This window comes from Cyanistes caeruleus, chromosome 3 (assembly GCF_971803275.1).
Source record: "Cyanistes caeruleus chromosome 3, bCyaCae1.hap1.1, whole genome shotgun sequence".
Classification (NCBI taxonomy): domain Eukaryota; kingdom Metazoa; phylum Chordata; class Aves; order Passeriformes; family Paridae; genus Cyanistes; species Cyanistes caeruleus.
Window position 1 is genome coordinate 85,185,821 of NC_141703.1, and position 26,408 is coordinate 85,212,228.

The 26,408-nt window shown below is 43.9% G+C and overlaps 1 protein-coding gene across 24 annotated transcripts in view; it reads left to right on the forward strand.

Moving 5' to 3' along the window:
• Nucleotides 1-26,408, forward strand: part of PAK1 (p21 (RAC1) activated kinase 1) — a 97,195-nt gene that overhangs the window by 20,834 nt on the left and 49,953 nt on the right. For 4 of the 24 annotated variants that reach the window (XM_086882352.1, XM_086882353.1, XM_086882357.1 and 1 more), the window contains exon 1: nt 6,243-6,280. The exons of 1 other annotated variant lie outside the window; for it this stretch is intronic. The gene's annotated coding sequence lies outside the window, so the exon portion shown is untranslated. Of the gene's footprint in view, nt 1-1,875; nt 2,063-5,263; nt 5,377-5,482; nt 5,983-6,195; nt 6,361-7,552; nt 7,803-16,184; nt 16,344-21,882; nt 22,036-26,408 lie in introns of those variants that run through there. 19 more of the 24 variants (XM_086882351.1, XM_086882354.1, XM_023922040.2 and 16 more) reach the window with 17 other exon arrangements.

Sequence of the window (26,408 nt, forward strand, 5' to 3'; positions counted from 1 at the left end):
TTTCTTCCACACTTCTGGAGTTGTGTCCCCTCATTACTATGCTCTCTTTTTTATTTCTCCCCACTTATGGGTAAAATAAAACTTAAAAAAATAGCATGGTTCAGAATAATTTGGATTGTTTTAACTTTCAGTAGTGTTATTCTTGTTTTGTTACTGGTTCAGCAGGAGTTGTTGAGCCCAAGAAATGCATAAATCTATTTCTACTGTGCTCTTCCACAGCTCTTCCACATTCTCACAGGGGAGGATTTTTCTCATCATAGGTCTACAATTAAACCACAATAAACCACAATTAAATTAATGGAAAAGTGATTCTGACTGTTATAAAACCATTGCAAGTCTGTAAGCTGAATCCTGGAAGGAAAACATGTCACAGACTTGTCTGTTGGGAAACCTGTTTTAGGTAGCAAGCTTACATTTGGGCAGTATTGAGTTATTTTTTTCTGATTTCTTTATATTGAGGAGAGAAATTTAGAGTCATGGTTCTGAGACAATGCCTAAAACCAGTTCACATGTGAGGCCAGGACAGTCACCCGACCAGTTCTAAGAAGCCTGTGCCACACAGTCCAAGACCTTGTACTGGTGGCTGAACAAAAGCCAGCAATCATAGATTGTTCTGTGATTTCTGTAGGTATTTTGTCACTTGGGAGACAGCCTCTCACGTGCTTGAGATGTTTGCCTGCCTGCTGTTATTGTGCTACTTTCCACACCTCCTTCACTGGCAGCAATTCCTTCATGCTCCAAAGGCCCAAGTGAATGAGCAGTATTTATGACCTCCCCCTTCCCTTCCCTCCCCTCCCTCTCAGCAGTGCCCCTCTTGCTCTCCCTGGGTGCCTCTTTGTCTGCTGCTGCCTGTGCTTTGTAAAGCAGAGCTGCTGACATGATTCTTCACTACAAGGGTGGTGAAACGCTAGAACAGGCTGCCCAGAGCAGCTGCACACATCCCATCCCTTGGAAGTGTTTCAGGCCAGGTTGGATGAGGCTCTCAGCAACCTGGTCTAGTGTAAGGTGTCCCTGCCCATGGCAGGGGGGTTGGAAGAAAATGGTCCTCGAGGTCCCTTCCCACCCTAATCGTTCTAGGATAATTTCCAGTCAAGATGGGACATAGACCCCTAAAAGAGTATCTAGACCATATTCACATCCTTGCCTTACGTTGGCTGGTGGAATCAGGGAGGAAAGGCTCTTTCAGAGTGAGGTGGGTCATTAAAAAAGGCTGGGAGGTGGGAGGAAGGGGAAAGGAGAGGAAGTAGGAATGAGTAGATGTTTCTTGATACAGCTGGGCAGGCAGGAACAGGGGGTTTTCAGACTGCAGGCAGAGTGAAGTTTGATGTAGGGAACCACAGCTATGACTGCAGTTGGAAGACTGAAAGACAAAATTCTGAGCCAAATTCTTGTTTTTGGAGCACATCAGTACTGTCCTTAATATCTGAAAACAGACTCTTCTGTTATGGCACTCATCTCCACAGATTCTTGCACAATGTAGGATTTATATACAAATGGTCAGCCTGTGGTGTGAATTCTTATTGCTCCAGTGACTGACCCAATGTGTTTGAAGTTTATACCTCCACCCACAAAAAAGAGCTTACAGCATTTAGGTATGTTTTTTACCTAAGATTACCAGAGCCTAGTAATATTATTTCCAAAACCCAAACTATTTAGATCATTGAGAGGACATATAAAACCTAAGCCAAAGCCAGGATTCTGTACAGCTCCACAGAAACTCACATCGCAGGGCAAAACTCCCCCCTTGCTTTTAAGCTTGAATTAGCAGCATGCCTCAAAACTCAGATATATGTGCTTAAATTCAGCTGTTAGCTAATGAATCAAAGACTGATCTCACTGTTAAGCCATTGCCCATCTGTATTTTATGACTTCCAGAGATACACAAGGCTTCCAGAATCAGTCATTTGTGGCTTCCCTAGTATTCCCCGACTTGCTGACTGCTCACCAAAGCACTGAGGGCTCTTAGCTGTCCCTGTGCAATTTCCTGGCTGAAGGAGATCTGGAATGTAAAAGTGTATTCATCACCAGAGGTTTTGCAAGATTCCAGGACTTCAATGAAGCGGTAAGAGATTATTTAAAATTGGAATGGCATGAAGGTTCCTCTGAGTTTTCCACCAACTATAGGGTAACTTAACCAACAAATAAGTAACCCATAAGAAGAACCAGAATTTTTTGGCATTTAAACATAAAAAAAATTCAAAAAATTCACCAAGTTGTAATTGCTGCTGTAACTGTACCAGACAGATCCTGACCCTTTACTGTGAGCTTCTTGGTACAGAAATGGAGGAATAAGTGGCAAGTGGGAATGTGTATAGTATGATGCCTTAACCATTCATCTGGAGTGAAACAACTGCATATAGTAAAATACTGAGAAATGTTTTTGCATAAGCTAGATTTTTGACTTCAGTGCTATGATCAAAACAGTGTAACCCAGAGCCAGCTTTGCTAAAATGGTGACCCCAGTTCTTACTCCTGTATTTAAACTCATTCTAGGCAGAGAAATCATAGCAAACATTTCTCCAGGATGGGAGGAGGTGCATGTTCACGTTAAATATGCATCAGAAGTAATGTGCTATTTGTGTACATTTTGGAAGTGATCTTAACTTCTGTTGTGATGAGTATTACACACCATCAAACATCAGGATATATAAGATAGGAACCAGATGCTGCTCTCTGCTAGTCAGGTGTTCTGGCCATTTTTTTTATTTTTTACTTTGCTTTTCTGGCACTAAAACTCCCTAAAACTTACTGAGGAAATGAAAGATTGTTGCTGTTGTGCTTTTGTGTGTTTGTTTAGCAAAAACATTTGTGCATCATAGATTTGTGTCCAGAAACACATTCCTCACTGCTTTAGTGTACTGTATTATCTGGACAGAAAGAAAAGGAAATAGTTGTGATTTTAAAGTGTTTTACATTTCTTTTCAGAGCTGTACAAACTTACATGATATGTAGGACAGTGATGAATCATAGTCTGTTTTCTTCTTCACTTCACACTACCATAACAACCTTACTTTGCTGGATTGACTTTCGATTTACTGGGTGAGAAAGCTCTAGGCAGTAGTGTGCTGACCCACCATCACCTTTCACTTGCTGGTGCTTGCTGTTTCTGCATCTTCACAGTAAGATATTTGGCTGAGGAACTTGGTAATTGTGTGTTGTATAACTATAGGACTCCATTTTTCTTTTTGTGTCTTTTTCCTTTCACTGCTACTAAGACCTAGAGACTTGTAATTAATTTTCAAGTCATTCATGAACTCTGGTTTCTTCCATTTAGTCAAATTTGTCTCTGTTTGCTTGAGCAGACTAAATGAGTGGACAGGTTAATGCAGGTGACTAAGTGGGCACATCCTAACAAGTTAATGTCCCTCAGCTAAGCTTCAGCTCCTGTGATTTCACATTCTCTTGTGTTCCTCCTGCATCATGTCAGACAAGATACTTGAGGATTTGATCTGGCTAAAAGGGAAAACTCCTAGGTGGACCAGTTCTTTGATCCCTTCCATTACATACTGCACAAATAGTTGTGTTGGCACAGTGCAGGGAGTAGCTCAGGAACAGAGATGCACAGCAGAGTAAGAACTATTGATACTGGTGCTGCTGACAAAGAAGAAATCATCAGGCTGGCCCTACGGCAGCTGTACTGCTTGTTCTGCTGTATGTCTGAAAGGGAGGAAAATGCACTTCTTATGTGATCACTGTAAAATCGATTGTTCAACAGAGTTGGTCCTTGAGCCTGGGCTCTGGTGCCAGACTTCTTCCCACAGAACACAGGAGACCCTTTTGAGGCGTAAGAAATCCCCTTTTTCCTCCATATTGGGAAAGGGCCATCTGACTTTAACCTGAGTGCAAGGCAAGATGGATCCTTTCCCTGAAAACACCTGAACACTTAGCTCTGGGTGCTTAGAAATGCAAATGAAATTATTTACATTTAACTCATTCTTTTCTCAAGTACCAAATTCTGGTTTTCAGTGATAGCTTTCTATCCTATTTTATGCTGTTCATGGACATGTTCCTCCTTTAGTTTAGGAACTCCCTCTGAAATATCCAGCAATAGTTTCAGACAAGGAAGTCTTGAACTTTGGGTGAATTCAGAAAACTCTAAGTATTGTAATTCCTGGATATCGCATTAGGATTCCACATTACTACAGAGTAGGAAAAATAGCAAAATATAAGGATTCTTAAAAGTTTTGGTGAGATCCCTTGAGAGCAAATATACAAAGATTTAATTAAAAGAATTTCTTAGCTAACCTGTGTATTGATGGTCCCCTCTCAGTTGTCTCTTCTCAAGGCTGCACATGCCTAGCCCTTCCTCATGAGAGATGCTCCTGTCCCCTCATCATACTTGTAGCTCTTTGGGCAGGTGCTTTGGGCAAACACTATGACTATAGTTATACAACCCACTCCAGGAGCTCCATGTCTCCCTTGGACTGAGGAGCCTGGCACTGGTCACAGCACTCCAGATGGACTTTGCCAGGGCACAGTAGAGTGAGGTACACCAGGTGTTTATGGACCAGGCCTTAGGTCAAATACTGCCGTTACCTGGCTTATCCCTGTGGTTGAAAGAATGTATTTGGTAAAACACCGTGTAAAACGGGAATGTTTATGGAGTATTTTGGGCTCCTCTTGCCTGACTTCAACATTTATTTTTTTAAAAACTGTCAGGGTGCATCCATATTTCTGAAAAGGCTTTGGGATTTCAAGCATGCTACAAAAGGAAGTCACTCTTCAGCTCTCAGTTCAGGGCCAAAGGGTAACTCTTGGGTTTTAACTCCAGCTTTGATGGAGCCCCCTTTATGGATCCAGCATTTAAGGTGAGCTGCATGGTTTTTGCCTCACTTCCTCGCTACCCCCCCAGCAGCAATCCTGTAAACTCCCGTGTATCTCTGGGATTCTGGACACGGTCTGATCCTGCCTTTGAAGTGATGTGACTGACACCTATTACCCTGAACTACATAAAAACCTTTATGTTGCAACCAGACTACGGCCAGACGGTGCTTGAGGGAGCGCATACAACCTGCGGTGTGCGTGGATTTGAATCCAATGTTAAATGTATCCGACAGAGGGAAGCGCTTCCAAGTGTGCAATTCCACAGCAGGTTCAGCTGACTGAAATCAACTCTGTGGCGTTCCCACTCTCCCTATCAGCCCCAGACTCGAATTCTCGCTTCCTCCATTTGTTTACTTCTGCGGTGTTAATTTTCTGCTGGTTTAAGTCTCGAACAAACTAATCACGGGAACTGATAAATGTCGGTACAAGGGGGAAGGGCGAGACTGTGGCAGCGCTGTTTTAATCTGTCGTGTGTAGGGGCACGCTGTCTCGGTGTACAGCCTGTCTGCCCTTTGCCTCTATCTACCTGTTTCACTTCAGCATTCCGCCTTGGTACTTCTAGAGAGCACGTCCCAAGAACACCTCAGCATGCCCGTGCTCTTTTCCCGAGAGCCCTGCGCTGTACGTGCAGTCAAACCCCTCCTCTTTTTCTCTCCAGGCACAGCACAAGCGCTGAGCCGAAAACTCCTGTTAACTAGGGTGACAAGTTTCCAGCGAGCTTTGCATCACGGGGAGAGGGAAGAACACTCGGATCCCGGCAATATAAGGTATAGACGCCTCGGTTCGTGCAGCACAGCAGCAGAGCAGAGCCCATTTTATTCTTGCCTTTTTTGGATCTGCACGCACACAGTGCTCAGCACAATGGAGCCGGCTCCGCGATAGCGCAGCGCGATACGGGCAGCACAAATAAAGTCATCGCAGCGCCGCTCGCCGAGGGTGCAGCTGCCGGCCATCCACCCCTGGCGTGGCAGCTCCGCTGATGGCGTGATCGCCAAAGCCTTGTGCGTCCCAGACAGGCCAGCGCCGCTCCCGCCCTCTGCCCTGCGGGGCTCCGGGAGCCGCCCGCAGCCGCAGCACGGCCGGAGCGCAGCCCGCGGCTTCCCGAGGCAGCGCCGAGGCGCAGCCAGCTCCGGGCTCCCGATCTGCTGCGCCGGGAAGGTACCACCCCCCTCCCAAAAAAACTTTCCACGGCGGGCCGCTGGGCTGCGATGCCCGCCCCGGCCGGCGCCGAGCGGGGAAGGAGCTGCCCCCTCCTCCTCCTCCCCGCTCCGCAGCCCGGCCCGGCGGGCCCGGCTGCCCACCTTGGCGGCAGGGGGGGCCGTGGGGCGGGCCCCCCGGAGCCAATGGCCGCGGCGAGGCGGGCGGGGGGCGGGGGGCGGCGCCGGGCCCACGATAGGGGCGGTGTGGGCAGCGGGGCCGGGCGGGGAGCCGGGCAGCACCTTGCGGCGGGCGGAAGGTGAGTCCCGCCGCGCCGGGGAAGGGGATTTCCTCGCTCCTTTGGTAACCGGGAAGTTTGCGCAGGGGTTGAGCGGACGGGTGCGTTCTTCTTCTTCTTCAGTCCTTCTCTTCTCCCTCCTTCTTTGAAATTTTCTTTTAGAAGAAGATACTGAGCCTGTCTTCCCCCCTCCCGACTTCCCCCTCCTGCCTCCCCGGCTCATTCATTTTAACAAAGGGAGTCGCTCTCAGCCCCCGGGCTTTGCGAGCGGGGAGACCTTCGGGGCCGCATGCTTGGGGTCCCGGCACAGAGGCTGGGGTGCAGTCGGGGCTCAGCCCACGGTTTTTGCCGAGCACCGCGTCCTGGCTTCGGCTGGAGGGGCGGGCGCTTTGGGCAGACACAAAGAATTGAGGAGCTGGACCCGTGCTGGGCGATGGGGTGACGAAGCCTCGGGCTTTGTGTGGCTGGTGAAGAAGGGATGGAAAGGTGGGAGCTTGTCTTTTAACCCCTCCGCTCGCATGTGTGTGTACGAAACCGTGGCTTTTTGCTAGCAAAGTACTTAAAAGCAAAGCTGAACTTCGGGATGGTGGCATAATTCAGATTGGAGGGAACGTCAGGTGGTCTCTAATCCAGCCTCCTTCAAAGCAGGGGCTTCTGCCTGGGGAGTGGGTATCAGTGAAGGGACATCGGAGACGGGTGGCACCTCTGGGTGCTCTTGAATGCGCCTGGGAGCTCGAAGGAGGAGGCAGCACCAGCAGGGCGAGACTTCAGAGGCAGTAGCGCTTCTGTTTTCTGCTGTGCATGGAAATGCCCCAATCCACGGCTCTCCTATGCCTGCAATCCCTGGTCTTGCTGCTTTTGTTATCCAGAGAGCTTAGAATTCACGATTGTTGGGAATAGCTGGCTCCATCCGTATGTGTGTCACGGTGCATCTGCTCCTGCTGAGCATTACTTTATTCTTATTCTGACATTGCCTCTAGGAGTTTTTCCTTCAGGAGCAAGATTTATAAATAGGTGTCAAAACCTGGCTCTTGCTTGGGACTGGCTGTAAGGCGTGTACTTTACGTGGTAATTATGTATGAGACATGTATATGTGTATGTGTGTAAGAACAACCATAAAAGCTGGTCAGTCAGCCAAGCTTTTCATTTTCAAAGTGAAAGCAGGTATTGTGGCTGGGTGAAATGGCTGTGTTGGGCACAGACTGAAGAATGTTTGTTTTCTTTGCTCGCAATTACTCTTTGCCCAGTGGCTTATGAATGCCTTTCACTGAACCACCTCTTCCTTCTCCATAGCTGGAGTTTCCTGGTGCTGCACACATTACCTGGCCAAGTAGGGAGCACCTTCCTGTCTGCTGCTCCAATATCTCTTAAGTGTGGGTGTGCTGATCTTGCTCTCAGCTTTATAGGGTTGGGCTGGAAAAACTCCTCCTTGTGGAACAGTTTGCATGTGTGTCCACTGGATGCTTGGAGACTGCTTTTCCCTGTGCATTTTTTGGTGGACAAGTCAGAGAAGTGAAGCTCATCTCTGCACAGAGAACAGAAGGTATGGTGGGAATTTGAGTGTGTCTAAATACCAGTTTGATTTAACTCTGGATTGCCTGTCTTGTGCCACAGAACAGAATTTGTTCTCAGCAGCACTGTGTAACAAAGCTGGAGTCTAAGACCGGACAATAAACTGCCAGGTGATTTTTTTTTAGCCTTTTTTGAGTCCTGTGGGGAAGGACTCACATCTTTAAATGGGATGATATAACTACCATTCTTTGATTTGGAAATGAAAGCCAAAAATAAACTTGAAGAGGAAAATGCTCTTGTGGCATGACAGCAAAAATGCTTTTACTGTTTTTTGGGGAATACTATGTGCTCTGGATGTTGCTCAGAAAAAAAAAAAAAAGGGAGGATTTTAGTTAATGCTTTTCTGTGCATCATGAGGATATTGGAAGTAATATGTGGCAAGTTCAATATAACTGCCACAAGTGAAAATATATTGCTCGTTTATTGTGTTTATGACTGCCTTGTTTGCGCTGGATTGAAAACTGATGCTAGCTCTCTTTGCTTGAGCGGTCAAAGAACTATTTTATTATCCTTTTCCAAGTCTCTGAAGAGAGACCTTTTCTCTCAGCTTTGATTCCAATGCATGCATTTTACCAGTTTGCTGACAAGGGTTTTGTCTTTTTATAAATGTGAGCTGCAGTATGTCTTCTTTCCTTATTTTTCCTTTTTGTGCACCTGTCTCACTTCCTTGGTGTGGGAAGTTTTGTAATTTCAAAAGCTTGTTGCTATGGTCCAATATCCTTAAGTGCTTAAGAGTGTACAGAACAACCTAGAGCTGAAATAAACTTTTCTCAGTTGAAAAATACAGAAATGATCCAGAGCTCCACCCTCAAAGTGTTCTGGTTTTACAGTTCATCCCGTCAACAACAGATAACAGAAGAAAATAGACTTTGTAAAGGAACTGACCAGTCTGGATGAGGATGTGCAAGACACAGACTGAAACCAGACAACTAAAAATCAGGCATATTTCTTAAGAGCACAGTCAGCCATTAGCTCTTTGACAGGTACTGTTGGCTTTTTACCTCTCTGAGAAGGCAAAACAATACTGTGTGCCAGAACTGTATTGTGTCAAAGAGTGTTTTTCTATACTTGGCAATGAGCTGAACTAATTTTCTCAGCCTGATGCCTTGGCTTATGTAGGAATTGGGGACAGTGTCAGCATGTTCTGCTTGATGCTGAAGGCTTGCTCTTACAGAGAAAAGAGTCCAGTGTGTGACTCTTCACTCTTCTTATACACTTGCACAGCTCTCACCTGGGAGCACCCCTGTTCGCAGAGATGGGAATGGCTGAGTCCATTCCCCTTGGTGGCAGCAGTCACTGTCAGCCAGTGCTCACTGATGTAGCACAGAAGTCAGGGATCAGTTCTTCCCATCTGAGGTTTAATCTGCTCTTTGGTGATGAGTAGGTTAAAAGGGCCTGATGCTGTTTGTACTAATCAGGTTTTTACGCAAACTGAAGTTCAAGTTTGAAATTCCTGCACTTGGGTGCAGCGGTGCACAGCATGTGCAGATGTGGATGCTGTGGCTGTGAGGGGTAATGCTCAGTGCTCCAGTGGTGATGACTGCTCCTGGCTTTGTGCAGGAAAGGGAGCTGCCTTTTGTCCCATCACACCTCAGGCACATCCTCTGAACTGTGGATGTCTTTGGGTCCTTCCATGGTCTATCTTCTTTTTGGCCCATGACACTGGGGTGCATGTCACAGTTTCAGGGCCCTTCATGGGATCCATTTGATGAACACATGGGTGACTCCAAGCTCAAAACGTGGTTGCTCTGAGATGAATGTGTCTCCCCAGGCTCCCACTATGAACTGCAGAAAAAAAAGGCACTTTTAGGATGCGCCTCTACCCTCCTGTAGATATTTTTAAAATAGCTCAGGGAGTTGCACTTTAAAAATGCTGATTCCTCTTGTAGTCTCCCTGGTCTCCTCTGTCTCCCATGTGTTGTATTCTATATTGAGCAGCTGAAAGGAGTTTTACCTGCTCCTCTCACTGTGGGGATGCAGGCAGCATTGCTAACAAATCCACCTGCAAAAACACTGTTGTCGCGTGGCTTTCACTTTTCCTCTTAATTTTAGCATTTTTTTGTTGGGATGGGGGAAGAGGAAACAAAAAGAGCCCTCTGAGAAGTGGATTTCCAGGGGAATTTGGAGAAAAAGTCCAAGTATTCAGTTCTGGTTTGTGTACTAATACACAATACTAATTGCTAGCTCTTTCAGGCTAGCAGTCCAAGTGTTCTGGCTTCCACTCATATACTATCAATCTCCTATGTGTCTGAGATGCAGGTTAAACAATAACTTCCTCTCCATAGTTTCTTTCTTTCTTGCAATCTGTACTCTTTGGACCTGCCATATAGCTAGTTTGTTTTACTCTTAAGCTGGTATAACTTCCTTCAAGCCATTTTATTTCTTACTTCCTGTCAAAAGTCAGAAGTGGTGCTGAATCAGTCAACCTTGTATCATCTTAGGTTTAACAAAAGGAAGAGAAAAAGGTGACTGGTGTACAAAAAAAAGTCCAAATTTGTGAAAATTGGGCCAAATCATAAGACTGCAGAAGTAGTAACTGAAGGTACTTTCTGGAAAGAAATAATTTCTACCAAAATAGCCCTTTGTAATCCCAACTATTGTGTGGGAGACATGGTACACAAAATAGACTGTGGCTGCCTTGAGTCATATGACATCTAGCTGCAAACAATTCCTTGATCTTGGTGGGCCTTTAGCTGTGAGACTGTGAGGAAGTCAAGTGGGGAGTGTGTGCTGCAGGCAGATGGGGCATAAAGACTTGTGTCTTGCCTTATTTTTTCTTCTTTTTCCATAAAGTCTGTCCATCTATAATCTAAAAGGAAATCAGGAGAGGAAAATAATTGCTATTCAAATTGTGAGTGTTTTGGGAATGGAGAAGTCTTCCAAGTTTACCTTAAGGCTTTGTTTCCTGCCCTTGCAAGATCTCCCCGTGTAGTTACAGTGTCTGTCCATGGTTTACTGCTGATGGCATTTGATGACTTTCCAGATGGCAGCAGAGAGAAGGAAAATCAAATACAAAAGGTTAGGACACAGCTTGACAGCCTGGCTTGCTAAGGTCACAACACCACTTTGAGTTACTTTCTCTAAGCATCAGTAGGGCTTTGCACTTTTACCTTTCATAATGACTGTAGGGGCACACCAGTATTTTAGATGATGCTTCCCTTAGAAGGCAAAGCCCATTTCTCAGGGCTGATGTTCTATTCATGAAGTAAGAGCTGGAGTGAGAAATATTTTTATTTGAACCAGAGGCTTGCATCATGTGGATTTTTTCCTTCTTTTGCATATAGTGTAATGCAAAATACCTTGTCACTTATGTAGCATAAAGTAATTACAAGATAGGATCAGCAGAGAACGTGCATTTGGGAATATATAGGTACAAATAATAATCTAAAATAAGAATGGCTTGGCCTCTTAATGCAATCTCTTCTGTAGAAAGAGTAGAGAAGTAATTCCTTTTGTCAAACTTGTATTTAATTTCCCCAGCTATCTGTAAGTAACCATTATGCAGTTTTGCCAACAAGTTCAGCTTGAAGGCTTTGTGCCAGGATGATTCTACAATTTGCCTTTAGTATTTCAAGAATATCTTATTTCAATCATGCTTTGGGAGTCTAGAAGTCACAGCTGAATGTGGAATTCATGCGCTTCCTGAGTTCATACTTGCATGAGGTGAAGCAAAAGCTGATTTCCTTCAGCAGCAGAAGGGAGGGATATTCCAACCCCTCTTTCCCAACTCTCTGCATACTACAGAAGGTGTTGGATTCATTCAGCTCAAGGCCCTGTGCTTACCTGTGTGAGGTGCTTGAAGCTGTTATGGCGCTCTCTAATGCCAGCTCTGTCAAGGTGGAGAAGGAAAAATAATAAGTCCGGGCTCATAATGTATCCTCTGCTTGTCTTGCTCATTAAGCTGGTCACCTGAGCCTGAACTCCCATGTCCCTTCACAATAGAAGGTAGATTTGTCAGGTAACAGCTGCAAAGACCAGGGAGTGCATAGCACAAAGAGGGATTAGCAGCAAACAGACACATCAGGATTCGAAATGCAATATTGATTAGCTCATTAAAATTAATAAGACACTCAATTATGAAAGTCCCATTACATTTTGCAGTTCTTCTGGAAATAGAACAATTTATATGTCCTCATCCTTTCAGGAATATCTCATACAAGGCAAATTTTGATGTCATTTTCCTCTGCAAACCACAGATTGTGTTGACTTTTAATAGAGCCCAACTTCGTCAGTGTTTTATTTAGTTAAACATTGTTTTTGGTAGGGCAATGTTTTTAATAGACTGGAAGATGGAGGCATAGTACTAAAAAGTTTCTTTTATTGAGAGTGATCTAAATTGGTGTATAATTGGGCTAATGTTTTAGGTAGGGTCAAAAAATAAATGGCAGATATTCATATATTGGCCAATTTTAGCAAATTGATGAATCTGTTTCAAAACACAGCACACAGATGGATTTTCACTCAAGCTCAGGAACTCAAGCATCAAATATCTGAAAGGGCATGTTCCTAAATGTGAAAAGAGTAAAATTTTTCCCAGTTCTTCAGAAATAAGTAAATAGTCTCCAATAGTACACAAATGCAATTTTTAAAGCTACAGATCTAATTGCCTTATGGAACCTTAAATTACTTAGAACTGGATTTCCAATGTGAATTTCTGTGTTTTACTAAGTATTGTGGGGTTTTTTTGGTTTTTTGTTGTTTTTGTTTTGTTGTTTTTTTGTTTTTTATTTTTTAACCCTTTGCTTGAGAAGGTTTGAGCCACCTCACTTGTGGTAATTCTTACTGAAATTACTCTAGCAGTACTTAGTTTCCATGCAAGAAAGAGTCCGGAGGAATATAAAGTCATAGAACTAGGATCCTGGAATGATTGCTAAGTGGATGACACATCTCATGGATGTGGTCATTGCTACTTTTTTTTTCTACAGAAGTTTGATTGAATTTTTTTTTGCCACACTGCCCAGGAGAGCTAATTTTCCTGTTTAACCACAAAATGTTAACCACAAGCTTATAGTTCTCATCCCTGTTTCACCCTGCCATTGTGCTCATCTTCAGTCCCACTTTGGAATAAGATGTGTGTTCACAGAAGTGTTGCTTCTCTGGTCTCGTGATCACAGCTGATCACAGGTGATAACAAAAAAAAAACTTTGGGAGCTGAACTCAAAGGAGAGACCCAGAAATGAAATGGTGATTAAACCACATATTCCTTCATCAAAACCATCGCCTTTTTGATTACCTAACTAATTGGTAAGATTCTTTGGTAAAATGTATGCAGTTGTGGGTGTGTGTTAAGGTGTTTGATGCTTTCTGTTCAACTCCAAGATTCTGGAGATGTAAAAGCTATGCAAAAATATGTCTCATATAAAAGTGACTTCTCCTACTCCTATCTGTAGAGAGAAATGACAGAATTTGATCCAAATGTGTCTTGAAGACTTAAATAAAGAGATTTAAGCACACAGAGGCTTTGATTTGAGCCTCCAGTTCCTAATTTTGGGTGAGGAAGTGATGGTATCTACTACCTCTTTACAATGAGTTACTAGCATTATAACTTAATTCTCCAAAATCACCGAAGTCTTTACCGAGTAGCCTTACAGAAAGCCAGAAAAATTGTGAGGGAAGGAGGGAGAGGAAACCGCAGCACCTGCAACAAGTATTGTCTCACAGTTATCTTGATCTAATATAAAAATCTGCATTTCAGTTTCTGGCTCATCAAATTTCTTATTGTTGCATCAGCCTATATGTCTTGGTAATAAGGTGTCTGGGAAAAATTGCAGTCTCTTACATTTGTGTGTGCTATAAAATTCTTCTGTGCAATTTTGACTCCCTTGTGGCAGAGAGAATGAGTAAAAAGGCTGTACCATATTCACAGCAATCAGCAGGAGTCTCATCCACTACCAGAAGACTCTGAAGTACTGAGGCTGGAAGTACTTTTCCAGGCCTGCTTTAATTCCTTTGCATATGTTCTTAAACCAGATTTTAAAGAGTATGAATAAAATTAAACTGACATTTTATCTAGATCTGTAACCTCCAGTGTCAGACTTGTCTCTTGCTGTTTCTGTGAGCCCAGACAACAATACTGAACTTAACTTGCAGTGTGTCTGGGACAGCTAACTTTTGTATTCTTCCTGTTTGGTTTCTTTCCTCTACTTCCATTCCTTGATCATATCTATTAAAGCATTGTTTGTTAGTTTGGTTTTCCTTTTGCCTTTCTACAGAAACCTTGTCCCTCTCCTGCCTATCTTTACTTTCTCCAGCCACTCCTAAGACTGATGAGAAACAGATTGCTCATAGTTCTGTGATCCTGAAGATACTGGGCAAGCACAGATGAGCAGCAGGGAAGTAAAACATTTTGTCCTCCACCCCAGTAAGAAGCATCTTCTTTGGGGCTTGGGAGGAGGATGAAAACTGGATAGGGGAAGAAATCCATTATTTTCCTCTATCAAGCAGATAGTTTTGGTGATCTGTAGATTTAATTAGGCTGAGGAGGTAAGGGTAGGGCTGGGAATGACGAAAGAAGGACTGGATTCAAGAGGAGAAAGCAAACAACTCAAGATTCCTTCAGGGCTCTCCTGCAAGACAGAAAATATGCAACAGTGTATTCCTCTGTGTAGGCTGTCTTGAAATGGAGGCAGACGGTCACAGGCGGTGTTTGGATTCCAGGTTCAATAAAGGCACATCCTTCCGTTAGAGGAGGCAAAACAGTGGTACTTGTTAGAATTCAAAATCCATCTCTAAATGCCTCAGTGACTTGTCATCAAGTGACTCACTGCACTGTCATAGTAGGGCTTCTGGCTTTCACATCAAAGTTATACTTGCTCAAACAGTGTCCTGCCAGCTCATATTAACAGTCCCCCCTCCCAAGCTTGTTTCCAATTTACTCATGGCGAAGAGGGGATTTGGAGGTGTCAGGGCAGAAGAAGGCTGCAAGGGCAGATCAGAAATCTCACTACCTTGTAGACTTCAGAATGACAGCTTTTCATTTGTTTTGTGTGCCTCTGAAACAAGTCCTTGAGTTGCAAAAGAAAAACATTCAGAAGTGATGAGCTGTAAAAAATGGTAAGAATGTACTCATTTACTTTGTCCAACCAAAAATGTCTTTTCTTGCAAGCAAAGGCTTCTTTTGAAGTTCATTTACTTCTTTAGAAAAATGTTAATGTTGAAATTCTCTCGACTTGATTTCCTTTATCCCCTGCAGTTTATTAGATGATCATCAGGATAATTTTTTTTCTCTTTAATTTACATAATCAATTTTATTCTAGATGACCTTTGTGTTTTTTTTAAGAGCCAATTCTTTCTAACACTAGGTACATCCTGCAGGAGCTCTTCCTGCCTTCTGATTCAATACTTATTCATCCCGGGACCTAGTCCAAATGCCACCAACAGTGCTTGTGTGGGCTTTTTTTGTTTGTTTCAAAAACATTTCATCACATGATGACAGATGGCAACATTAAATGTGTAAATGTGCAGTTTAGGATGGAATGGTCATGAATATGAAAAGAATCTCACCTGAGCAGCAAGTGGCTTTCTGCTTTTTACATCATACCTGCTTTAAATTTAGTGTTACAGTGTATGCTTTGTGTTTCTGATGATGTTGCTTTTTGAATCCCACCCTGTTATTTTGGCTCAGTGTCGAGGAGCAGTGACTTCAACAAGGTGATCTCATCCAATGTGTGGTGTGGCTGTATTTGTTTTTGAAGGCTTGAAATCCTGTTCCATCTGAACTTCCTGTAGCTGTAGGTAAATCATCTGAAATCCAAGATGACAAGCATGCCTGATCTCTGTGCTCTGAATCTCCTTTCTCATGAATTCTTGTGCTTCCCTTCTGTGATGGGGCTCTTGTGAGCGTTGTTTTTCCTTTTCTCTGGGGTGTGAATGGGGTGAGCAGGGAAAGGGTTCTCTATAAGGCATAACTTGTGCTAGTTTCAGCATTAAAAACCCTTTCTGTGAGGGCTCAAATTCCTAATGAATTAATTACAAATTTTGGAGGAGAATGTGGTTGACTTAAGATTCTTCTTGACTAGCATATGAGAAGTTTGTGTTTTGCTTTTTTTCTTAAAACCAGCTTGCAATCCCCTCCTCCCCCAGACTATAAAGCAAGGATGTGGCCATTGGCAGTTGTTTTCCTTTTGATGTGGTCAACTCAAAATTAACATTAAAAGTATAATTCTGAACTTGCATTTTCTTGGAGACTGAGTGCACGATGAAAGGATGGGAGGGATCTCTCTCCACCTGCTGGGAGTGTGCTCTTCACTTGAGTTTCTTAGGAACTGAGATCGGAGGATGAAGCTTGACACAGCTGAGCTCATCATGGCACACAGCCATCCAAAGGCAAGGCTGCTTTTCCTTTTCAGCACTTGGCTGTGAGCTGACCTGGCAGGAAACTTTGCAAAGCAGTATTTAGTGACTGTAGCTATGGTGTAGTATTAAAGATCAGGGAGCTGCCTGCAGGTCTGAGAGCTGGCAGTAAGGTCTGTAAGACGGTGAGATCTAGTGGCTCCTCAGAACTGACGCTCAAGTAAGTGCCTTTTTATTTTGTCATTGTGGTACCTGCTGTACACAGCTTTTTAGTTTGCTTATTTTGTTAGTATTTCCCTCTGTCCCCAAGCTCTCTGAACCTCTAGCACCTGCTCAGTCAGCTCCTGCAGGATCTGCTTATGCTGCAGATCTGAAAGTCCTTAGTGCAGAATGGATTTTATAGAATCATATAATTGCTTGGTTTGGAATGACCTTAAAGATCATCTCATTTCTCATTCCTGCCATGGACAAGGAACCTTTTACTAGAGCAGGTTACTCAAGACCCCATCCAGCCTGGTCTTGAACACTTCCAGGGCCGGGGCTGTGGATACAGCTGTGGATACAGCTTCTCTGGGCAACCTCTGCCAGGGCCTCATCACTCTTATTGTAAAGAATTGCTTCCTAATATCAAACCTAAATCTACCCTCCTCCATCTTAATACCATCCCCATCAGGGGAAAAAAAACATCAGGGTGGTGGGCCCTTGCCCTGTCACTCTATGCACTTGTCAAAAGTCCCTCTCTAACCTTCTTTACCTACTGGAAGGGGCTTTAAGGTGTCCCTGGAGCCTTCTCTTCTCCAGGCTGAACTGCCCCAGCTTTCTCAGCCTTTTGATTTTGACTGTTCGCTAGCTGGTTCTCTGTGGTTAATAAATGTCTTTGTGAGAAAGACCCTGACAAAAAACCACAACTGGATCATGTATTTCTCCCCGTCCTGTTCTGTTGCTCTGAATTCTGCTTTGATTCCATAATGAGGAATAATTCTTGTAAGCTCTGTCATGCTGTAGGGACTTCCGTACTTCGCCTAGTGGGTTCATTTGTTAGCGTAGCAGAGCACTTTTGGGATTTTCCCATCACCTATCTGGATAATGCCTTGTGTCATGTAAGGGTTATATGTATTCTTGAGAAGTCTTTCAGAATTGAAAGAATGATTATAAGCTGGGCCCAAACTTCTGGTGTTCAGCTTGAACTATATTTTTACTCTGAGACAGAATTAAGTTGCTAATGCTGCAGCCAGTCTCACAAAATTAAATAATCCTACTGTTCTGCTGTTCCCCTGCTACCTTGCAGTCCTCCACTTCATAGCCAAAGTGCTATAGTGTAGGAGTTGTACAAATGTTTGATGGCTTTTTCATGGAGGTTCTGTGATTCCTTGTCACCTTCCACCTAAACACTGCCAGTAAAGGCTTGCAGTGAGCATAAAATGCAACTGTGCTGGAGAAATAATATGCTTAGTTCTGTCATATAGGTGTAAAGGGCAAACAGAGAAGCAGCAGGCACAGGAGAAGTAGGAGAACACATTTCTGACACAGCATGATGCCATTTTATCTCTGAATACTCTGCAATATGTACAGAAAGACTTCAGCAACATCTGTGCCTCAGAATTCATAGCCAAGATGAAAACAAAGCTTTAATCTGGCAGGAACAGTGCAGCAGGTATTTGGTAAGATCTGCCTGGCATGAAAGAACAAAAACTAAAAGTTGTGGAGGGCTTTTTCTTTCTTTTTTCCCCCCCTTTTTTCTCATCTTTCCTCATCCTTCTTTTTCTTTTTCTTTTCCTTTTTTTTTTTTTGGTTTTCTTCTCGCTAACCAGGAGGCATAACTCTCTCAGTAGCCTGTGTGTTTCAGTGGGAACATTCAGGGACTGTCTTAGAAGCACTTGAGAGCCTAACCTTGAGAACAAAAGTAGTGTTTCATGTGGTTACGTACTAAAAGATGTGGGTAGGCATCTAGTGGGAATCCAGAAAGCGCGTGGGCGCTTGATTCCCTCGGAAACTGTTGGGATTTGGCACCTAAGCTGGTAAAGTATTTTAAAAAACTCTTAAATATCTTTCTGAAAATTGGGTCTGATGTTGCTAATCAGTGTGAAGGGTGGGGGGATTTTTTTATTGTGATGTAATGGTGCCTTTGATCTTTGTTACTTTCTAGTAGATAAACAGAAGGAAGTTGAAGGAAAGCAACAGAAGTGACTTTGGGGTTGGAGGGATTGACGCAAGAGGAAGATAAAAGCTATATACTTGTGTAGTTTTTATAAAAGGAGTAGGAGAGCAGGACTGCTATACTGAAGGGTATAAATGCCAAGGAATGGAGGGTGTGGAAGAAGGAGACTGAGTCTCTACTCTGCAAGTGCTTGTGCAGGCAGGTAGTTTCACACACAGCCTCATCCAAAAGGAGAATTTTCATAGAACCTTGTGAGTGTTAGAGGGATGTGCTTGTGAGGAACAGAAATACTTTGTGTGGCAGCAAGGAAAGTGCCCACTTTAGTACTTCAGTCGGGGGAAACCACTAAAATCTGTAGTTGTTTGCACCTTGCATTGGTTGGCATCTATAAATGCCATCACATCACACAGAAGCTGCTGTCCATTTGTGCTGGCCTTCCCAGACAGGAGGAGCTTTAGGAAACTCTGCTTTAGGCCTCAATTGCTCGTGTCCCAAACTTGGGTTGTTAGTGCTTAGATCTCCACCCTGCCTTACAGCTGGCTGCCATGGTGACAGTTTAATCTCACTGATCTCTAGAGGTATCTGAAACTTTCACCAGGAGGGAAAAGCAGGGTGACAGCTGCTCCAGAGCACATGTTGGTGGGAGGGGGACACCAGGTAGGTGTCTGTCTTGGGACTGCTCTTCTGAGATGTTAGGACATCACTTATTATATCCACTAGGTCATAAATATTATATGTGTGAGGATATAATCAAATAATATTTGCTTATTTTGGGGAGTGCTTGATGTCAAAGGTGTTAAAATGCTACCTGAAGATGCTAAAACGTCAGCAGAGGATATCGAGTCTTAACTGCTGAAGGTGTTGGGGATGTTCCTGTGTCAAGTGCACTTTTTGTAGCCAATAGATTGATAAACAAATTTGAGATAATTACTAAAGGAAAAAATAGACCAAATAGATAAATGTTAATAAGTCACCAGAGCTGGATGGCATTCAAGAGTCCTGAGGAGCTTGAATGTGAAATTGCAGAACTGCTGGCCAAGCTGTATAATTTATCACTACAGACGGCTGCTGTGCCAGAGGACTGGGGAGCTGCCAGTGTGATTCCCAACTATAAAAAGGGCTCTAGAGGGGATCCTGGGAACAACACAACAAAGAGTCATGCTACCAGGAATGGAAAGGATCTCTGAATATGCAGAGAAGTGTTAACTGTTGGGAAAGTCAGCGTGGCTTCTGAAAATGAAAATCCTGCTGCCCAATCCCATGAAGTTCTGTGGGGTGTCAATAAGGAAGGGTTAAAGATGTTTGGATTTTCAGAAAACTTCTGTCAACACCTTAAGCTCCTGTAAGTTTGGAGGAAAGGCATTTTTATGGTTTGAAAGCCACATGGATATAATAGGAAGTAAAAAATTTGGGACATTTTCACATCTTATGACAGAGAGGGAAACATCAGTGCAGCAGCAACCAAAAAGGCCACCATCCTCATTGGGAAAGTGATGAGTGACACCATTTAGCTTTGGTATAAATGCTCAATGCACCCATATCTTGTGGGTGATGTGCAGTTCTGGTCTCCATATCTCTTGCAGAGCACAATGGCATTACAGAAAGGGCAAGGAAATGGGCTACCTTCCAAGAAGAAGCTTAAATAGTTGAGATGGTTCCATATGGGAAGAAGGGAAGGAACACAGGTTTAAATCACAAAGTCAGCAGGTAAAGCTAATATCAACCATCAGCTCTCATGCTTTTACAGCCAAGGAGCTTGTGATTAACATGACGGGCTTTGATTTTAAAATAGGTGGAAGATCATACTAGTGCAGTGGAGAATTGGTGACTGTAGCTTCAGAACAGGTAGAATTTGGTGACAGGCTTTCAGGCACTCACCTGTGCAGGGCAAATCCCACTTGCACTTTGCAATACCCTTGCCTTTGCAAAAATCTCTGCATGACCCTTACTTTCCCCAGGGCTCTCCTCTGCAGTTTTTCATAGGAAGCAATTATCCAGGTGGCTGGCAAGTGTTCAACACTCCCTTGTGTGCACAATGAGATTTTTTTTTTAAATTATAAGTGACTTATTCCTTCCTCATAGAAATAATTTTTTTCTAATGCTGCTTTCAGCAGGGTGTGCATGTGAACTTTATTTTAATTAAGGGTGAGGAATCTGTTTTACATAACTATATCCCAGATTCTCATGAGAGAGTGAAAACAGCCCTGAGGGATTGATGAAAAAGCCAGTGAAATCCCTCACCAGTGGGTTGCTCACCAATGGGGAGGCCTGATTCCAATCCCTTAGGTTTTCTGTACCTGTGGGACTTGCTCCAAGCTGATTGACAGCCAGAGGAATTGAACCAGTGCAGCAGTGTCTCCACTGCCTCCTCACAGCTTTTATTTTGGGCCACTAATTTGTGGTTCTGGGCAGACACTGGGGTGGTTGTTGCAGCTCTGCCTGCAGTTGTTGTCCCCGTGGTGGGAATGGCCAAATGGGATGTGAATCTGCTTCCAGCCCTTTCTGCCATGTCCTGTTGCTGGCACGGACAACTTCTGCCACTGTTCCCATTGCCAGGGTATTGTATTCCAGCATTTGGTGTAGCCATCTCCCTGGGACAGGGGTACCTGTTATGATCCAAATGTGATCCCAACCAGCCAGCTGTGCTGCTAATTTAATAGCAGTTCTAATGGGATTGGGTCAAGATGGTTCTCTGAATCTTTGAGAAAGAAAACAAATGGTGCTGGAAGTCAACAAATGCTGTTGGCTAAAATTTGTTCTGAGTTGTAAGACCTGAAAGGGACAGGGAGCAGATTCGTAAAATGTTTCTGTACCATTAAGGAGGGAAAATCCAGGGGGTATGTGCAGCCTTTTGTTTATTTCTTTTCCTGTTAAGAGAAAAGAAGTGATAAAGGTGTTATAACTCAGCTGTTGCTGGAACTGTACTGGAAGTAGGGCATACAAATAAAAGACTATCTCTTTCACTGTGCACAAAGAGAAATATGAAAAACAAACCACAAACTCTGTAAAGAGGCTAATGAAGTTTGAGTCAAACCTGGCATGTTGTTAGTACCTTCTGCTTGTTTGTGGTGACTGAAGCAAGCATCCCTTTCAGAAAGTCTCTCATACTGGAGATAGTTTTACAATCCTGTTATCAGAACCTCAGTGTGGTTGAACAAACTGAACTGCTGACAGACTGCACAGCTGATACTTCAGCTTGATTCCTTCTGAATCTGGTGGTAGCTGGCAATTTTTTCTGATGCCAAAAGCCTAGAGAGGTTTGGCATGATGCCACTGCATGAGGACAGTGTTGGTTTTGTTCTATTTCTGCTTCTGCCCCAAGAGCTGTCTCTAGAGAGTGTCTAGAAATTTGGCTTCTCTTATCAGAATCTTACATGAATCAAAACAGGGTTTTGATGCTCAGTTCTTAATGTTTAATTGAAGTGGCAGTTCATGCCATTGATCTGAAAAGTGTTCAGGAGTTAAAATTGATAGGGATTAACTGGTGATGCTGGGGCTGCAAAGCCCCAGGTGGTCATCTGCCACCAATCTCCTGGGGAAGGAGGAAACAAATGAGCAAGGAGGTGGGGCAAAGATAAGCATGTGGGAATAGATGTCCTTCAGCTGTTCAGCAGAGTAACATTAAATGAATGCACTCTAGAGAGAAAGGAATGTGATCGTCATGTCACAGCTTGGATGTGCTTTGCTTTGGGGTGAATTCATAGGTTGGAGCATGTGCTTCAAGTGGAGGTCAAGAGATTCAGCCTGGTGTGAGGTGAGGGAAGTGGGGAGCAAGGTCAATGCCAGTTGTGTCGGTCTGAGGGGATGTGCTGAGGGCTTTAAGCACTCAGAGTTCAGAAGCTGTAGAGAAATGTCTGATGGTGAAATGTTTTTCCAGAGAAAGAGGCCTGACCATTTCCTTCATCTGAACACGAGGAAATGGCCTCAAGATATGCCAGGGAGGTTTGGATTAGATATTAGGGTCTTTTTTTTTTTTCACAACAGGGTTGTAAATCATTGGAACAGACTGCTTAAGGAAGTGGTGGAGTCACCATCCCTAGAAGTGTTCAGAAAATGTGTAACTATGGCACTTGAGGACATGGTTTAATGGAGAATATGGTGGTGGTGCTGGGCTGATAGTTGGGCTTGATGATTTTTTTTCAACCTTAATGACTCTATGATTCTGTGGCATGAGAATTCCATTCCTGGCATAGGTGGTTGGAACAAGAACACTATAAACTGTTCCAGGAACAATGATCCAAATCTCTGCTTTATGCAACTTGTGCCCTATAGGGAGTAGGGTAAAGTGTTGTAATCTCTTGGTAGTTTAAAACAAGAACAAATCTGTGAGGCTCATTCAGGTGGAAAGGCAAAAGAGAGTGAGCAGTGCCAGTGTCTCTGATTGGAAAAGTTGCACAGAAGATGGATAAGGATGGCAGAGCACTGCCAGTTCCTCCTGCTCTGAGCTGTTTCCATTCTGAGTGTGGTACCAGCCCCAGCAGCTTCTGCCTGGCAGCCTTTTCCAGCAGCAGGTCCCTGCTCCATGCCTTGCAAAATTAGCAGGGGGTTGGAGGGTTGCAGGTGCAGAACCAGAACAAGACAGAAGCCTGGAAGATGTGTTTCTTCTCTGCTGTAAACCTGTGTGACCTTTCTCAAATCACTCTAGCTATGTTCTCAGTTTACTGAAGGGTAGTGGAGTTACTGTGAACTTTCAGATATTCTGAAACATTAGAAGTTGTTTCACCCACAATAGTAACATTTTATCACTGAGTAGTGTTTTATGTGTGAATGGTTTTCTGTGCAGTGCTTAAAATTTAGAAAAAAGTCCTGAAATTTTATGAGCCTCTTATGTAGGCAGAGCTGGCCAAGAGGGCGGGGGAAGGAGGAGTTGTATGGTTTTCTGGAGAAACTCTTGTGCATTTTCTCTTCCAAAATAATTTCAGGCTATTTATTTATATCAAACCTTCATTAATTCATTGTGCAGTGAAACAGCAGATAGAGGGTTCTTTTGGAAAGCTGTACAGATTAGAAGATGCTTCAATACATAAGCCATAAGCAAGGAAATAAGAACACCATAAGGAATAATATGAAGTGTGATGATTTCTGGGCCTGCTACACAGCTGCAAAGCAATGGATGAAGTCAGATTTTGCCCACACAGTTCTCCTAAGCCTCAGTGCTTTGAGTTTTACTTTGCTTGCTTTGGCTTCTGAGCCAGCCGGTGTCTGGAGCTGAGGCACTCCGGTACTTTGCTTAGTGTCCCCAAAAGACCTGCAAACTTAGCCAAGCTTTTGGGCTTGAAAGAGATGAGCTGTGTAGCTTGAATTGCAACTGGGTGTCTCTAGTTCTGGGAGGCTGTAATGACTGTGACCTTTTGAAATCTTGTTCAAACTGTTTTTGTTGCACTCAGACAGGAATGTTATGTTCTTTGTTCCGTCTCCTAAAAGGCAAACTTTTCTCTATAGGCTGCTTGTGGCTTTTAGAGTTTGATATATATGGGTCAGGGGAGGAAGCAGGCATAGACTGTTGGAGGTTTTCAATCTGCTGAAAAAGTCTTTCTGAGTGCATGAGGTGGGTTTTAAGATCCCAGCTGAATTTTTGCAAATAAACTTGGTCTTGATTAGGAAAAGAAATAAGCCCCCAAATGTGGATTGCTTCCAATTTGTGTGCACACAAGCCGGTGGCCTGACTCTTCTCTGAGGCAGACCTGTGTGGTAAAGGGTTACATCTCTAATTCTGAACCCCTTCTCCTGGGCTTTCTTCTTCCTGGAAAGAAGCATGCAACATCTCAGCAACCATTACTGAAATATCACTGTTTTTGAAGCAGAATAAAAATATGCATTCAGCAGTTAAAATTGAGATAAAAGTTTGCATTGCCTCTTGGAAGGGTTCTTCTTGATGCCTGTACACCTTTAGGTACATGTCTCCACAGAACCACAGTCTAGCTGAGGTGAGAAGGGAACTCCAGAGGTCATCTGGCCCAACCTGCTGTTATCAAGCAAGGCCACCCTCAGCCAGTTACCCAGGACTATGCCCAGACAGCATTTGAATATCTCCAAGGATGGAGACTCCATCACCTTTCTGGCCAGCCTGTGTTAGTGCTTGGTCACTTTCACAGTGAAAAAGTGTTTCCTGATGTTTGGAGGGGCCTTCTGCCTTTCAGTTTGTACCTGTGGCCTCTGGCCCTGGCACTGGGCATCACTGACAAGAGCCTGGTTCTGTCTGCTTTGCATCCTCTCTGCAGGTATTTATTGACGAGATCCCCCTGAGCCTGCTCTTCTCTTGGCTGAACACTCCCAGCTCTGTCAACCTTTCATCATTGAAGAGATGCTCCCCTCAGCATCTCTGTGGCCCTTTGCTGGACTCTCTCTTGTACAGGAAAGCCCAGAACTGGACCCAGCACTCCAGGTGTGCCTTCACCAGTGCTAAGGAGAGGGGAAGGATCATCTGCCTCGAATCTGCTGGCAATACTTGGACTAATGCAGCCCAGGATACCATTTGCCCTATTGGCTGCAAGGACCCATTGCTAGCTCATGCTCAGCTTGGTGACAACCAGGATCTCCAGGTCTTTTTCTGCCAGTGTTTTCCATCTGGGTGACCCTCAGCACATGTAGATGCCTGTGGTTGTTCCTCCCTGAGTACAGAACTTTGTGTTTCTCCTTGTTGAACTTCATGAGGTTCCTGTGGGCCCACCTGTGGTTCCCTGGGTCTTCTGGAACATCAGGATTGACATTTGCTCTCCACCAGTCTGTGGGCCTTTTTGCCAGCTGCCATGATTAATCAAAAATTTACTGAGCTTGGCCTCACAATGGCATCCTCCAGCTCCCTTGGCATTCCTGGATCCATCCTGTTAGGGCCTGCTTACTTATTTCGAGTCTCTATCTGTAGATGTGAACAGAAACTTTTAGAGAAGAGCTAAGGCTTGGGAATCAAGCTGCTCTTTGGTCCTCCTTTCTTCTCTCCCTTTCTCCATTGCAGGCTGATTTCAGCCCTCAGCTACTGCTAGAGGCTCTTTGCTTGCATGACAAGGCTATTATGGATTCAGCTTTAGATTTAAAGCCTGCAGATAATGTGGATTTAAAGCCAGGACACCTATTTTGTAAAGGGCTGCTTCTGAGATGGTGTGTCATGTACGTACACAATTTGGTGTGTGTCTCCTGTGCAGTGTTTGCTGTTTATTCCCAGCTGAGGGAAGGAGTCTGCCACAAGGACTGGCTGTGCAACTTCAGCTCAAACTGCCTTAATTCACAGTATTTACTTTGGAAATTACAGTTTCAATTGCTGCTGATAACCCAGCTGATTGTTGTGTTTTACATTTAGCACAGTTTTTTTAGTTCTTTCCTTAATTACTTATGTAAATAATTTTAGAAGACTTAGCATTAATTTTGGAGAAGCTGGTGTATGGGGCTGTGAGGCTAGCAGCAGGTGCTGTAAGTAATCACTCTTCTAAATTAAGCAACACTTTGTGAGGCAGTAGGTTAATTTCTGGGTAAGCAGCCTGCATACAGATTCTTGGAATCAGCTGGATCTTGACCCAGCAAATGACTCAAGGGTTTGTGTAGGTTTAATTGCTTGAGTTATCTCACTGAAGCCTTTCATTTTTAGAGGAAACTGGGGCTGTGCTTGAATATCTGTTGAAATTCTGTTATCATGTTGAAATCTTTGTCACCTGGCTTTGTGCTTGTCTTTGTAGTCTTCACTGCCATTGGAGGTGTATTTGGAGCATGGGCAGTGTCATGGCTTAACCAGGTTAAGCTGCCTTGGAGCCAGGGTATCTATCATAGAATGGTTTAGGTGGGAAGGGACCTCATGGATCATCTCATTCCATCCCCCTGCCATGGTCAGGGAAAACTTTAACCAGACCAGGTTGGTCAAAGCCTCATCCAACCTGGCCTTGAACACTCCCAAGGATATTTCCTGGGGTATCCACAGCCTCTCTGGGCAACCTGTGCCAGTGCCTCACCACTCTCACAGTAGAGAATTTCTACCTAATATCAAATCTAAACCTGCCTTCTGTCAGTTTGAAGCCTTTTCCTCTTATCACTTCCTGCATGCCCTTGTAAGCAGTTCCTCTCCAGATTTCTTGTAGACAGCATTTGGGTACTGAAAGACCACAGTGTTCATGAGGGGCTCGTGCTTATGCTGAAGTC